This window comes from Rhea americana, unplaced genomic scaffold (assembly GCF_003343005.1).
Source record: "Rhea americana isolate MKP2758 unplaced genomic scaffold, rheAme1 scaffold_35, whole genome shotgun sequence".
Classification (NCBI taxonomy): Eukaryota; Metazoa; Chordata; class Aves; order Rheiformes; family Rheidae; genus Rhea; species Rhea americana.
The window spans coordinates 527450-542600 of record NW_028186479.1 but is presented as its reverse complement, the minus strand read 5'-3'; the positions used below and the strand labels follow the sequence as shown (position 1 = coordinate 542600).

General features: G+C 37.2%; 1 protein-coding gene across 2 annotated transcripts in view; it reads left to right on the top strand.

Annotated features, from left to right (window-relative positions):
• The window catches only part of TOP2B (DNA topoisomerase II beta), a 79317-nt gene that overhangs the window by 5813 nt on the left and 58353 nt on the right, over positions 1–15151 (top strand). The window lies entirely within an intron of this gene.

The following is a 15151-nucleotide window of genomic DNA, read 5'->3' as shown; positions in this document are numbered from 1 at the left end:
ATATGATTTGACCAGCTGGACACTGTAGTTTTGAAGAGGGATTCATTAGATGTTACAGCTTTCCTGCCAGAAAAGAGAATTGTCATCTGTTTTCTCTATCCTCCCCACCATGATACAGTGAAAAACTTTTCCGTGTTGATCTTGTTTTGTTCTTGTTAGAGAGCTGAATGATACAGGGTCAGAAAAGTAACAGAGATGACACTAGGCGGAGGCTGGGTGATGGAAGACGACCAGGGCTACCTCTTTGTGATTACAACTGAGCCAGTCTTGCAGCCTAATAATACGCAGCTTCATTTTGTGTGCTCTGGTCTGGAAGAAAACTTACTGTAGTTTAGATGAAAGAATGCTGAAACCAGAAGAAGATTTCCAAGTTAGTGATTGCATAGAAGTGGGGAGTGAATTGTAATGAACTCCAGGAAATATTGTACATCTCTTTCTTTGGGGGAAAAAATCAGTGCACAATGCATGGAAGATTACTTTAAGTTTTTTGGGAGGTTGGATTCATGCATGTATCCTCTTTGAATGTTCTGTCTAAATATGTGTGTGTGCGTACATATAATTTCCATGCTAACTGCTCAACGTTAAAGGTGAGCTAGGGAATTACTTTGGGCAGATAAACAACCTTTAGCCTCCTGCATGCGTCNAAAAAAAAAAAAAAAAGAAAAGAAAAAAGAAAAAAGCGTTCAAGTAGTCAAATGTAGGCAGTTTAGGTCTGGAAAAAAGAAGTCATGATTTAAATCTGATGTCTTATATTCATGGAGTCTTATTTTTCAGAAGTGGATTTTTGTCACAGTAAATCATCTTGTGTGTCTATATGCAAAAGCCATCTCCAAATACATGTTTAGAATTAATTAAAAACAGCAACTACCACCCATAACTTATGGATACAAATGATTCCTGGGAATGATTTTTTTTCAGTATTGAAATTGCTGGTTTTGTTGCTGTGGTTCTGAAAAGATTGAGGAATCTCCTGTCATTTTGGTTGCATTATCTGAATGCTGTTACTGCTGTGTTACTTTGCTTAAAATTTCAAGGTAGGAAAGTGTAAGCTCCTGAAATGAGAGCTCTTCTTGTTTTAAGGTTTCTCTGTTAGATTTTACTTAAGAAATCAAAATCACTGTAAAGGGGAGAGAAGGAGGATCTGGAAATGAAAACTGGTATTTGGAAATGTAATTTTCCTCAACATGGGTCATTTAAAACAGTAAAGTTCTTTTAAGTCATCTAGAAAGAAAATATTATCCTGCTCTGAAGAGGTGGTTTGAAAACTTTCAAAAGCAGACTGAGCAAAAATTGTTCTTATTCTAAATATGGATAATTCTGTGAAGATGCCCGTGTTGGAAAATGTGTGTTTGGAGACTTAGTGATTCCCTCTCAAGTACGTATAGTGAAGCCCAAGTATTTTTGAAGAATGTATTTTAATAAAAAAAAAAGTCCTAAACTTAAATACTGAATTGAATATTAAGACATATAAAATGGAAGTATTCTAATTGAAAATGTAATTTGAGTTCTAACAACGTTTGAAGGTGTAAAGATTAGAAATACCAAAAGTATGGTGTCTTTATAAATGTAGCTGAAAATAGTTCTCAGAAGTAATGAGTTACTATTTAAAACTGTAATTAAAGTGATAGGCCAATTCTTTATTCATTTTAGCTTTTTGTACAGAAAATACATTCTTAACGTTTTCTTCAGGTAGTTCAGTAATGAGTAAAGAGAAGGTTGATGTGAAAAATGGGAAGTTTTTTCTAATCAGTGAGGATCGTATCTACTAGCTTTAAAAGCATGTCTAATATAATTGCAGATGCTTTTACTTTAAAAAAAAAATTTAAATTGTTTTGAAGTGCATGTTAAACTTCTATTATATCAGCATATCTAGTTTAATAAAACTATTTTAAAGTAATGTAATGTGTTATTTAGTGTTGTGAACTTAATATAGTTCCAATTTACATATAAAGGCAGTTTGGCACTGAAGTAAATTTAAGTACAACTTAATTTTTTACTTTGTTTAAAATAATAAATCTGAATATTTGTTACACTATACATCTAAGCAGTTTTCTTTTTCTACAAGAAGGAAAAAAGGAACATTAACAAAGCTTGTGTAAAGGCTGCTTAAATTAGAACATATTTGAAAGGTTTTAGATCTAAACATCAGATCTAAGTTTTCCTTTACTAGACATAATTTTAAAAGATTCCTGAAGAGGAGGAGGAGGGGAGACAAAAGATGCAGAAGAGAATTGGATTGTTTGATCCAGTATGTGTGTTTTTCCTGATCTATGAGGTTGAACAGCAAATAAGATACTAAGCACAGGAAGCTGTGTATCATAGATACTGATTTCTTGCACTCTTTTATTGAATGAGTGGAGCTAGTTAGACTTAGGCTTCTTGTTCCTTGCTTAAGATGTTATTTATTTGTGAGGAGAACAAATGTATGGAAAAACTGGACAAATGTCTGCCATAGTGAAGTGCCAAAAGCTCAGTCCAGCTTTATCAGGCAGTGAAAGAATCTTCAAGGAACGAGCAAGGAACAGTATTTTATTGTCATGACGGAACTGTAGAAGTTGTTTTCAACAGAAGCCAAGATAAAGTAGGAAAAAGAAAAATCTTGCAACCAAGAAACTTAATATGTAGCATTTCTGTAGGAATAGTTATGATACCAGCATCAGTCTCCAAAAAGCATCTTTACCTACGACAAATTCGTAGTGTATGAGCTCCACTGGAGACATTGCAAAGCAGTTATTYGGTCTCTGATAGCGCTGGAGCATTTTGACTTTTTGGGGGGAAGATAAAGCAGTAGTGCGTGAACACTTCCATTTTACATTTACTCCTTTAGTATTTGTGTACCCATGATGATGCAAAGAAACAAGCATAGAAAGGTGGGTAGGAAAAACCCCCATCTTTTATTAGACCAGCTGATATAGTTGGCCGGGAGTGTGTGTCAAACACTTCAGCTCTTGCAGCTATTCAGGGTTTTGCCTTTGTGCAGCAGGGGTAGTGTTTTTCATCGTACGCTAGTGCTGGTAGCTTAATGTCTTTTCCACCAGCACTATAGTTTAGTATTTTCATGCAATATTTGAATTATTAGGCCACAATCTTGGAATAAAGTGAAACTTGCTGCAAGAAGGTAAGCAGTTAATCTTTTCTGATCATCAAGCAGACCTGGGAGGGAATTCCCCTTAAACTCAAGACTAGGATAATGCATGAGACCATGAGGAATTGAGCTGGGGAAAGATCCCCCCAGCGGATTGCTGGGCGGGAAGGAGRAAGAGGGAGATGGCCAAGATATTTGAGGGAAAGCAGGCATGAAATGTATCCTGTTAATGAGTTCTTCCTGATACTAGTTAAATCTTTTAGAATAACTCATGCAGACATTTCTTTCTTTGCTGGTTAAGTGATAAACATTCAATATCAGGTAACAAAGATAATGAAAATGCTGAACATCTGAAACTAAAAATACTCAAAATATATTCAAGATTGTTTTATGACAGTCTTTTATGTTGTGACTCTTATGGAAGGTGAATTCTTCTACCTGCCAAGATGAAATTCTGAAATTGCAGATTAAAGGGCAGAATTTTGATGGTCTTTACAAGTGTCAAAATTCTTAATGAGCAGTYCTGAAAGGCATTTTGTAGTAACTTCTATAGGAATGTTTTGTGGGAGAATAAGTGAAGAGGGAGTTCAGGAAAAGGCAGCATAAAGTTCCTTGTATTTGTGGTCGGTACCATTTCCTTGAAACAGGCTTTTTTACTTAATGCTACCTGTATGTTGTATTTTTTTTCCCCTTCCCTTCCCTTCTGAATTACTGTAAATGTGTCAGACACCAAACCTGTGTTCCTCTCTCATGAAACTTCCTACAGGTTTGAGACTAGAATATGTAGTATATTTATTAGACTTGTAAAACATTTCAGGATTTGTAAAATTTCTAGAGGAACATCAGATGTTGTGTAATAGGAGTCAAGCAATTAAACTCAAGTTACTTCTTTTGAGCCTTAGATCCATATTTACTTTAACCATGGCAGACAACTAATAGATTTTGAAATGTTAGTGTGCTTGAAAATGTGTTGGCATAGCCCTTTCTAATGATAACACTGTAGATGCTTATATTGTTATGGAGCAAACAGTGGTATCTGAGAGGGAGCAGCGTGATYATTATTTTTCAACTTTTAGAGCTTGTTCTATGTGTGGGACAGTTTTAAAATGAAAATAAAAAACCCTCACTGATTGAGATTTTTGGGGACCAGTCTGTTTTAATGGTTATTGTTTATTATACTGTCTTCTTTTTTTAGGCTAGCATATATGATACGAAGTACAAAAACCCTCAAGGATCACAGTAAAGGTATTTAGTATGTTAATACAAGTTAGACATGCAATTAGCATAAAGGTATACCAATCTTAATATACTAATAGCTATTCCATTTACGAGAGTTCAAAAATTTGATCCTTTCCCATTAAAGAGTAAAGGACTGAGTACTGTTGGATAAGTAATATCTAAGTGATATTTGGACTCTTCTTTATTCCTTGTTACTAATTCAGTGTGACTGTAGTAATCCTGAAACTGACTAGAAAAGATTGCTTTCTGAATGTGCCCTGAACAAAATTTTCAGATGTGAGTTTGGTCACGTGTTCTGGCATTTCTCAGTTTGACTCTTGTTCTATTTGGTGTTGCTATGCTTGTTGAGAAGAGTTGAAAAACTATCCTGTTTTCTTGAATCTGTATATTCTCTTGCAGCATGAATGCTTCCAATATTGTTTGGAAAACCTGAAGCTTTTTCTACAGCTGTCTTATTAACCTGAAGATAGCTCAGCTGAATAAAAAAGATCTTGCTGTAGAATTGTTTGTACACTACGTAATTCAGACATGACAGACTTGCATTCTGTGATTCTTATACATACATATATATATATATATATATATATATGTATAAATCTCAGAAAATGGAAAACACTAATTATATTCTGCGAACAATCTGAGATGTGGTTGAGGAGTTATCTGTCACATAAGAGTTTTTGTAATGATATTGTTCTTGTCATATAGTTTCACACAAGTTTTCCCTGATGTTTTGCCTTATGTATTCAAAATGAGTGTGCATTGTAACTGACATGGGTGAGCATTAAAAAGGTCAAGAATATGGGGAAAAACTGATGTAGGAAGAGGTGTTACCAGATGCTAATAAAGGTACTGACATGAAAACTAGATTAACTTCCTAATTTCTTGGGTAGTGGGGACATTTGTATATACTGACTAATGAAACAGTGAGCCAAACAGTTCTTTGAACTATGAGTTCTACACATGTTTTCTGGAAACATTAGAAATGCAGAGGTCGTGGGCAGATAGTTCACAATTTACTTATACTGAACTAGCATTAGAATTTTGTGCTAAAGTTTGTTTTAAGGACATTTGTTTATCTTAATGTGGTGAGTCTTCTCCATGTTGAACTGAACTAATGAATTTAAAATTTTTGATGTCAGCAGTCAGGGTTTTATGAGCATATAAAGTCAAGCTAGCTGTTTTATATACATATATAAAAATAAAATTTTCTTGCAACTTCCAGAATTCGGCTACAAGTGAATGATACTCGTCTTACTAAAGTCAGACATGTTAGAAGGAATTGATTTTATGTTTTTCACTGAAGGTTTGAAGAGATTTTAGTGTATTGGTTTATAGGTAAAGATGCAAATACAAAATTAATATGTTACCAAAAAATCCATGGACTTACCACTTTTTGATGTTGGATGAACAATATGAAAATGTAATATTGGAATAGGGCTTTTCTGTGCATATAGACATTTCAAAGAAAAATACAAAATTTAATATTAGAAATCAGTTAAATTGTATTTGTGCATGGGTAGACATTAGACACTTTGTTTTAAAGAAAATAAGGATCAGGATCTGAAGTACTACTGTTTTTATCTGAATTTGTGCCAAATAAAGCAGAACTTTTGCTGTAGAAACTTTTAAGTATAAATGATTTCATATTTAAGCAGTATATGTAATTTTCTGGTTAGAACTAATCATAGTGAACATGTGTATTTGCATAAAAATGTTCATCACTTTTCAAATATTTCATGGAGAATGCAACTGCTATACTATGCACTAAAAATACTAAAATAAGAATAGTGATGCTTTTATTCGTTTGTTTCCTTTAGCTATACTTTACAATTATCACTAGGAAGAGGAAGCTATATAATTCTAAGAATGTGGTTTGATGTTGCAGCTAAGCAATGTAATAATTATGTGCTGAAAAGTATGTTTTAGCTTCTCCCAGCTGTATGTTTCTACCCTTTTCCTTGCAGCAGCGTTTATGTGATTCTGCAACATGCTTGTTCAAGAAAATAAACCAGTGGAAAACTGAGCATTTCTGAGGGATTGGAGACGGGAGGGAAAACTACTTTTGTTCCTTGAACTGGTTTATTGTGAGGTCGATTTGATTACACTGTATCGAGTGAAAGAAGCAGAAGATAGCAGGAGGAAGGAAGACATTTTCCCGTTCAGCAACAATTAATTGTTGCRGATGTCTGTATCAGGCAAATCTTACCATTTTCAAACTATTCTGTAACTGAATCTTCATAACTACATGTAATATGTTGCTTCAGAGTCTGGAGAAAATTGTGCAAAGCAGGAGATGAAAAATATAAAAATACGGGAATTAAATTAAAACTTGTTAATCTAGCCTAGAGTCAGACTGATTGTGGGTGAGTTTGTTGGGAACTTTCTCCTTACACTAGCTTTGAGGAGGATGCAGTAGAGATTCAGTTCATATCATTAATGGTGTGCAATGATCTAAGCAAATTTGCTGTGGTAACAGGGAACTGTTACTTTTGTGTGTTTTCATCTTGGCAGGAGAGCCAAACCATTTGTTAAGCACAGCAGGAGAGTGGTTTCTTTTGAAACTTCCTCCAGTTTTGTTTTCATGTTGGGAGGTATTCTCAGTCAGGGTTTTTTGTTGGGGAAAATTGCAAAATGTTCAGGTAACAATTTTAGTCATCTATTTTTTTCAAGGCAAGAAGAAGCCCTTATGATCTAACATGTAACACCATCCTACAATCAAGTGTATGTTGCCCATAAAACTACACACTAATTTCTGTACTGTACCTATAACTTTTTGTTTTGAGGTGTATCCTACTTCTTTCAGAAGAGCTAGTTTTGTTTTGAACAGTAAGTGGTAGAAGATCTATCTCATCACTGATTCCTTTACTTAGTTAACCTCTCCAGGATTTGCAGCTTAATTACATTCAAGACTTATTGTCCTGTCCCACTAAATGTGCTTATTCTACATTTTATTTAAGGGAATGTGGGACGCTCATGTGCATTTCTGCATTCTTACGTCCAAAGGCTGCATTTGCCTTTCAACAGAATGATCCTGGCAGCTAGCTGCCTGTAGTACTTTTAGGAAGTTAAGGCAGAAAAATACTAAGCCAAAAGGAAAATTCCTCCTGTTGGTCATCTCTAATTGTTTTCCAGCCCTAGTACAGGTACCCTTTTTTCGACCTAGTAGAAAAAGGGGAGGCATGTGTGAAACACTGGGGCTCATTAGAAACCTAAGTAGCTTGTGCTGAAGTGGCAAAAAGCTAGCTGAAAGATTGATGTATGTCATGGGCGCAAAAGCAATGTTTTCTGTTATGGAGTGATATATTCTCTTTATTGAAAGCAATATGTTCAGGAAACCTCTTTAACTAGTACAGTAGGAATACCAGTCTAGTTCTTACCTTACTTTTTCTTCTATTTCAAATCTTCCAGTGTCTCAGTCTGTTTTCACTTTTTGTGCTCTGAGCGCACAGTCATTAGAACAAACATTGAAAAGGCAAAAACCACATCAACCGCTCTTCATCAACCTCAACTTGTATTGTAGTTTACTATGGGAAATAAAGAATGACTAGGCAGACTTTTTTTCTTTTAACAGTTTACAGAGTGTGGAGAGGGCAAGATGGAAGCTATTACAAGATTAAGTGAATTTAATTTGAGAAAAATAATACTTTCCAGGATTTTTAACTTGATATTTTTACATCAATGTGGACTTCAATATGTAAAGAAAATAAAATCTTCTGCTTAAAAGTAATGCATGAGACTAAAGATGTATAACCCATTTATGGCAACATCGCAGCTGATGAYAAAACTATACCCATCTTAGTCCTAGAAACAGATTATTTTCTTCTATTTAGAAGCTGAGTATAGGAGTAGGTCTTTGGGCTGCCAAAACTATCCAGTTCAAACATGTCCTTTAATACAGTTTGTTGAAGTACAGCTGTTGCAGCACAAGTAACCAAACTCAGCATGGTGACTCAACATAATTTCAAAACACAAAGGAAGACCAAAAGCTGATAAAAATCGATGACAACGTGCAGATGTCATGCATGCTCTGTTACACTTAGAAATTTCAGAGGGAACAGTGTAAGGAGAAAAAAATTTGCAAAATGTAAAGGAGGAAGAGGCCAAAACCGTATATATGAATTTTGAGGTTCAAAGTAGACAGTGAATGTTTTGCTACCAGATTAAAGGCTAACTAGGTTCTGACTCTGAGAAGACAAGAGGAAAGAATGACTATAGCGTGGACACACTACTAGATAAACTTTTTAGAAAAAACAACTCCAGAACTGAAACTCTGCAATCATTTAGGCCTGTAATGTTCCTTTTTCTGTTACTAAGTATTCTGTTTCTTGAGTGTCGGTAATCTGTGTTGGGCAGATTGAAAGAGACTTTTTTTTTTTTTTGAGGACAAAACTTGCAAAAAAAAAATCAAACTAGAGAAAGCAGTAACTGTAATAAGAGATGCTTACCATAGTGTAGGCAAACTTTTGATGTAGTAGACTGAGCCCTATGTGTGGTCAATTCAGAATTGAAAAAATTTCCTTAGAGTTACATCTGAAGTCATGATCTAAAGAGTAATGGCGTGTCTGTAAAGATGCACAGTGCAAAGTATTACAGCATTTTAAGCTACTTGAGGACGGTCATCTTATTGACTAAATGTATGTGGAGACAATGCCTTTGATGCAAATATTTCAGTGATGTTTGCCGTCAACCTGGAGGCTGTCTGAAAGACTATCAAGAATCTGCAAAATCTCATTTATGTCACCAGACAGTTGGGAAAGTCCAATATCATATCTAAAAACATATTAAAATTAGCCATATTAAGATTTCAAAGAAGACTCTGAAAATTGGATAACTTTTTAAAGTGATTTATTGTGAAGCAGAAGACTTAAATCCGTAATGACATGTGATTAATTCTCTTTAGAGATTTTCTCATGAAACTACAGCTGGTGCCATTTAGAGAACTGTATTTAGAGCTATAATAAAATGAAGATCTTCCATACAGGAGACAATGCAACAGGCTATTTGAGACAATTTCAGAATATACAGAAAAGATTGTCACTTTAACAGCAGCATCAAGATTGCAGTGTAGTGCTTGCTCAGTTTAAAAATAGGGCTTTTTTGTTGTATTTACTTGTATTTTGAGTAGCAGAAAGCAGCAGATGAAAGCATTGTGGGTTTTTTTTGTTTTTGTTTTAAGATACCAAGAAAAACATAAGGGGAAGACCACTGAGGGTGTTTGTGTCTATAGATCTATGTTGTGGTCTGGTGATCAAAGTGCAATGACGTTTAGTAATCCAAAATGAATTTCAAACTCTAGGAATGTCCATTCAAGACTGAAAGATGCAAGAATTCAGGGTTGGTCTTCTGTCTCGGAGCACAGCACAGCCAAACAGGCCTAGGCTGGGGATTTGCAGTTCTTCAGGCTTCTGATACATGCATCTCTGCATAACTTCTTTTTATGTAATTGAATCCTTTTTGTCTTTTGTTTACATGCTGTATTTCAATAGTATGTAATGTTAAATAAATTCTGAATATTTGTAACATGATTATCTTTTGTATACAGATAGTGTACTATGCTTGGAGGATTGTATGCATATAATCTGTCCTTACTGCTCTCAGAAACTATAACTTAGAGTGCAGTGGAAAGATATTTGTGATGTATTAGTAAAAACTACAGAATTAAAGTTCTATGAAACTACTTTTTCTGTGTTTTCTTGTGATAATCTCTGGCTATGAAGAAAAAGAGTTATGGTGATGCTTGGTGTGTTTTTTTTTTTTCATTTCAAATTATGATAATCATGTTCTAACTAGCTGTATTATAAAAGGTAATAAACATAGCTATCATTCGTGGGAGAGTTGGGTAAAAGAAGGTCCTTAGTGCTGCTGAATTAAAGTGAATACCCTCTCCCCTCAGGAGAGACGCTTTTGCAGGATTAGCTAGTTTTAGGCTGCAGTTTGACTAAGTGTGACCTCTGTCTTCTGTAAGCATGAAAAGTCCGTAGCATCTCAAAAGAAATAGTTTTGATATGCTACATGGTTTTTACTAGTAATTTTGGAAGTATGAACTACAAGTTGTCTATAAGTCTTTCACTGGAAAACAGAAATGCATTTCCTAGCTTTGCACTAAAGTCAGTGACTAGTAGGAATCCTGTTTCAATAATGCTCTTCTGTAATAATTTCTCACTCTCTAGATCTATTTATTCAGTTGTTATAAAATTGACTTTCTAATGTGCTGCTTTCTGCAAATAGGATGTGAGACAACTAGAACTTTTAGAGAACGTTATGGTGTATTTTTCGTAGGCTAGTATTTGAGTTCTTATTCTGTGTTTATGTATTGCTGAGTTGTGATGTATCAGTAAGACTCTAGTCCTCCGATGCAGTATTGCTGTACAAGTAGAAGCATTTTAGCTCAGAACAATAACAAGAATACTACCCTTATGTACATGACAACTGAAACACTGGGATGTAGCTAGTGGTTGTCCCCCAGGGGTCAGTATTGGGGCCACTTCATTGTTCAACTTACTCATGACCTGGATGCAGGGACAGAGTGCCTCCTCAGCAGGTTTGCTGATGAGCCCAGACTGGGAGGAGTGGCTGATACACCAGAAGGCTGTGCTGCTGTTCAGGGAAACCTGGGCAGGCTGGAGAGTTGGGCAGAGAGGAACTTCATGAAGTTCAATAAGGGCAAATGCAGGGTCCTGCACCTGGGGAGGAATAACCCCACGCACYAGTACAGGCCAGGGTCTGACCTGCTGGAAAGCAGCTCTGTGGAGAAGGACCTGGGAGTCCTGGTGGACAAGTTAACTGTGAGCCAGCAACGTGCCCTTGTGGCTAAGAAGGTCAATGGTATGCTGGGGTGCATCAGGAAGAGCAATGCCAGCAGGTCAAGGGAGGTAACCCTCTCCCTCTGCTCAACTCTGGTGAAGCCACATCTGGAATTGTGTGTCCAGTTCTGGGCTCCCCAGTACAAGAGAGACATGGAGCTGCTGGAGAGAGTCCAGTGGAGGGCTACGAAGATGATGAAAGGACTGGAACAACTCTCCTATGAGGAAGGGCTGAGAGAGCGGAGCTTGTTCAGCCTGGAGAAGAGAAGGCTGAGGGGGGTTCTTATCAGTGTGTGTAAGAATCTGAAGGGAGGGTGTCAAGAGGATGGGGCCAGACCCTTTTCAGCTGTGCTTAGTAACAGGACAAGAGGCAACAGGCACAAACTGAAACACAGGAAATTATCTGAATACGAGGAAAAACTTCTTTACTGTGAGAGTGACAGAGCACTGGAATAGGTTGCCCAGAGAGCTTGTGGAGTCTCCTTCTCTGGAGATATTCAAAACCTGTCTGGATGCAATCCTGTCTAACATACTCTAGGTGAGGCTGAGCAGGGAGGTTGGACTAGATGATCTCCAAAGATCCCTTCCAACCTCATTCATTCTGTGATTTTGTGATGTGACAGCTGCTTGTCATGCCTGCAGTAAAAACCTCTTGAGGTGTAAGAATTTGGGTGGAAGAATTTGTGATGGAATGACTGGCTGAGAGATGACAGGAGAGTAGTGGGTATTGTCTACCTCGACTTCAGGAAGATTTTTGACACTGTCTCCCATAACATCCTTGTAGGCAAGCTCAGAAAGTGTAGGCTGGATGAGCGGACAGTGAGGTGGATTGAGAACTGGCAGAATGATAAGAGCTCAGAGGGTTGTGATCAGTGATGCAAAGTCTAGTTGGAGGCCTATACTGGGTCTAGTCCTGTTCAACTTACTTATCAGTGACCTCGATGAAGGGATTGAGCGCACCCTCAGCAAGTTTAATGATGATCCAAAACCAGGAGGAGTGGCTGGTACATCAAAAGCCTGTGCTGCCATCAGAGGGACCTCAACAAGCTGGAGAGTTGGGCAGAGAGGAACCTCATGAAGTTTAACATAGGCAAGTGCAGAGTCCTGCATCTAGGAAGGTATAACCCCATGGGGGCCAACCAGTTGGAAAGCAGCTCTGTGGAGAAGGACCTGGGAGTCCTGGTACACAAGTTAACCATAGCCAGCAACGTGTCCTTGTGGCTAAGAAGGCCAATGGTATCCCGGGCTGTATTAGGAAGGGCATTGCCAGCAGGTTGAGGGAGATGAACCTCCCTCTCTACTCAGTCCTGGGGAGGCTGCATCTGGAATGCTGTGTCCAGTTCTGGGCTTGGGTCAATACAAAAGAGACATGGAACTACTGGAGTGAGTCCAGCAGAGGGCTACTAACATGATAAAGGGACTGGAACATTTCTCATATGAGGAGGTGCTGAGAGAGCAGGGACTGTTCAACCTGGAGAAGAGAAGGCTGAAGGGGAGTCTTATCAATGTGTATAGATATCTGAAGTGAGGATATAAATAGGATGGGGCCTGACTCTTTCCAGTTGTGCTCCGTGAGCCCAGTGATAGGGAGCACACTGGGCTCCCTAGGTGATAGGAGAGGCAATGGGCACAAACTGAAACATAGGAAGTTTTCTGAACATGAGGAGAAACTTCTTTACTATGAGGGTGACTGAGCAGTGGAATAGTCCTGAGAGGTTGTGGAATCTGCATCCTTGGAGATGTTCAAAAGCCATCTGGACACAACCCTGGGCAATGTGCTGTGGATGACCCTACTGGAGCAGGGAGGTTGGTCTAGGTGATCTCCAGAGGTCCCTTCTAACCTCAACCATTCTGCGATTCTGTAAGTTGAAGTCTTCCACTTGAACAAGATCTTAGCAAACTTTTACACAAATAATTGCCTGACCTTGTTTTACGGGTTATCTTCCCCCTACCTTCCCTTGCTTGAATTCTTACTTCCACTGATTCTGAGAAATACTCCCCATGTTTTCTTCCATGATCATGGCTTTATTAATGTTTATTGAAACAAGAAAAGTATTTTGTTGTTTTCTTCTGCTGATCAGTAGTCCCTTTAGAAGAAGTGATAACTGAGCTATAAAACCAATAAATGATTGAGCTAAAGATGACTCCTATTAGATATGAGGTCTTGTCTTAGAAGAGTGATAGGTTAAAACAAAGATGATAAAGCAAGTAAGGTCAGAAAAATGTTTATATATATATATATATTATATATATAGTGGAACTCACTGAAATAGTTCTGTGAATAGAGTCTAAACTTCCAATTAAATAAAATTCACATAACAATTACTGACAATGCTTCTATAATTGTTCTTCCTCCTCCTTTTTCATATATGTTTTCTATTCTCAGAAGGTCCTGTTGGTTTTCTTCTTGATAGCCTTTTTTTGTGGGGAGGTATGTTGTGGTTTAAGACCAAATGACAGTGCAAAAATCAAATGGACTTGGATACCAAAACTTTTCAATCATAATATGTGACCTCCCTCTGCTGTTGGAGAAGTGATGTGGTACAGAAGAAAAGTTAGGTGGACTAGTGCAGTGATTTCATCTGTGTTAAGTATAATCCTGGTGCAGGTCATGAGGTCTCCTCGGTTCTCTCCCCATGTGACTCCAGACACTGTCAGTTATAGGATGGGCAGAGAATACCCAGTTCTTGTTTGACCTCTTCAAATTCACTTGCTGTATAACAGTTGGCTGTTGTTGTCATTGGTACTCGCAATCTGCTTGTCTCAAAGATTTGCAAAGTGTGTATTTGGCAGTGTTTCCATAAATACACTGGAAAAATGTTTCCAGTGGAGATCTCCAAGCCCAGAGGAGAAAGATAACTTGTTCTGAATAGAGCAAAATGTTTGATTTCTCTGCTTCCTAAGAGGAAAAAGAGCATATAGAAGTTGAAGTAGACAAATTGGAATAATCGGGGAGAATCGCCCTTGTTCATTGTATGTTACAGGTTGGTGTCTGGCCTCTTTGGGTTTGCTGAAGTTGTTAGCGCAAGTCTGGCATCCTTCATTATGTGTGTGTACTTGTTACTATATACTAGTTTATGCCTTCTTACCCTTTACTTTCAGTGCTATCTTGGGCTGTGACAAGGGCAAGATTGAGAGAGCACTGATGACACTTCTAGCTGAAAAGTTTGCATGGTGACTAGTTAATCTAGGATTAGTATTTAGCATATATCTACTTTATATTTAGACTTGCTGGGAACACCTAAATGGGCATAAAATATTTACTTGAGTGGCAAGTGGCTTTTTTTGTCATTATTTGTCTACTGATGTACATCACTATTTTAACATCTGCTTCAAACTCAGTGTAAGAGAGAGAGGTGATACAATTTATCTTCCTTTTATGTCTGCCAGCCAGGCAAATATGTCATATAAGTTCAAGTTCTGTTTATTCATGCTTTTAAGAGAATTCCAATTTACAGGTAAGAAAGTGTGCTGTAAAATGTCATGTTTAGCTGCTTGATAGATACACCCTTACTGGCTCAGAAAGGGGTTTTCAAGATTCAATTACTCTTAGAGATTTTATCTTTTCCTTTTGTGTGTTGTTTGTTCAATGGGAAGGAGATGTTAATGTCATCAGGAAAAATTTGCTGAAAGATGCCCCAAATTACTAAATCATTTTATCCTTCCCTGAAAGTGGATTAGTTTTCTGTAATACTGTATGTTCCTCCACCAAATACTCTTCGTCCTCTCCACCCACAATTTCTGCAGAAATCTAGTATGCATTCTGACACTAACCTAGGTGCTTCTCTATTCTTAAACTCATTGACTTATTTCATAATAAAACATTATAAACTGAGAATTTTATCAGGTTTAATTACTTCAGTAAAATGAGTGGAGGATGTAAATTATAGCTGGTATACCCTAGGCAAAAAGCCATAGGGATGCATTATAATGTTTCTTAAGCTTCGCTAAATGAAAATCAAATTGTCTGAACTAAAATTTAAGATAATACTCTCATTATGCAGAATGGTATTCACTAGTTTGG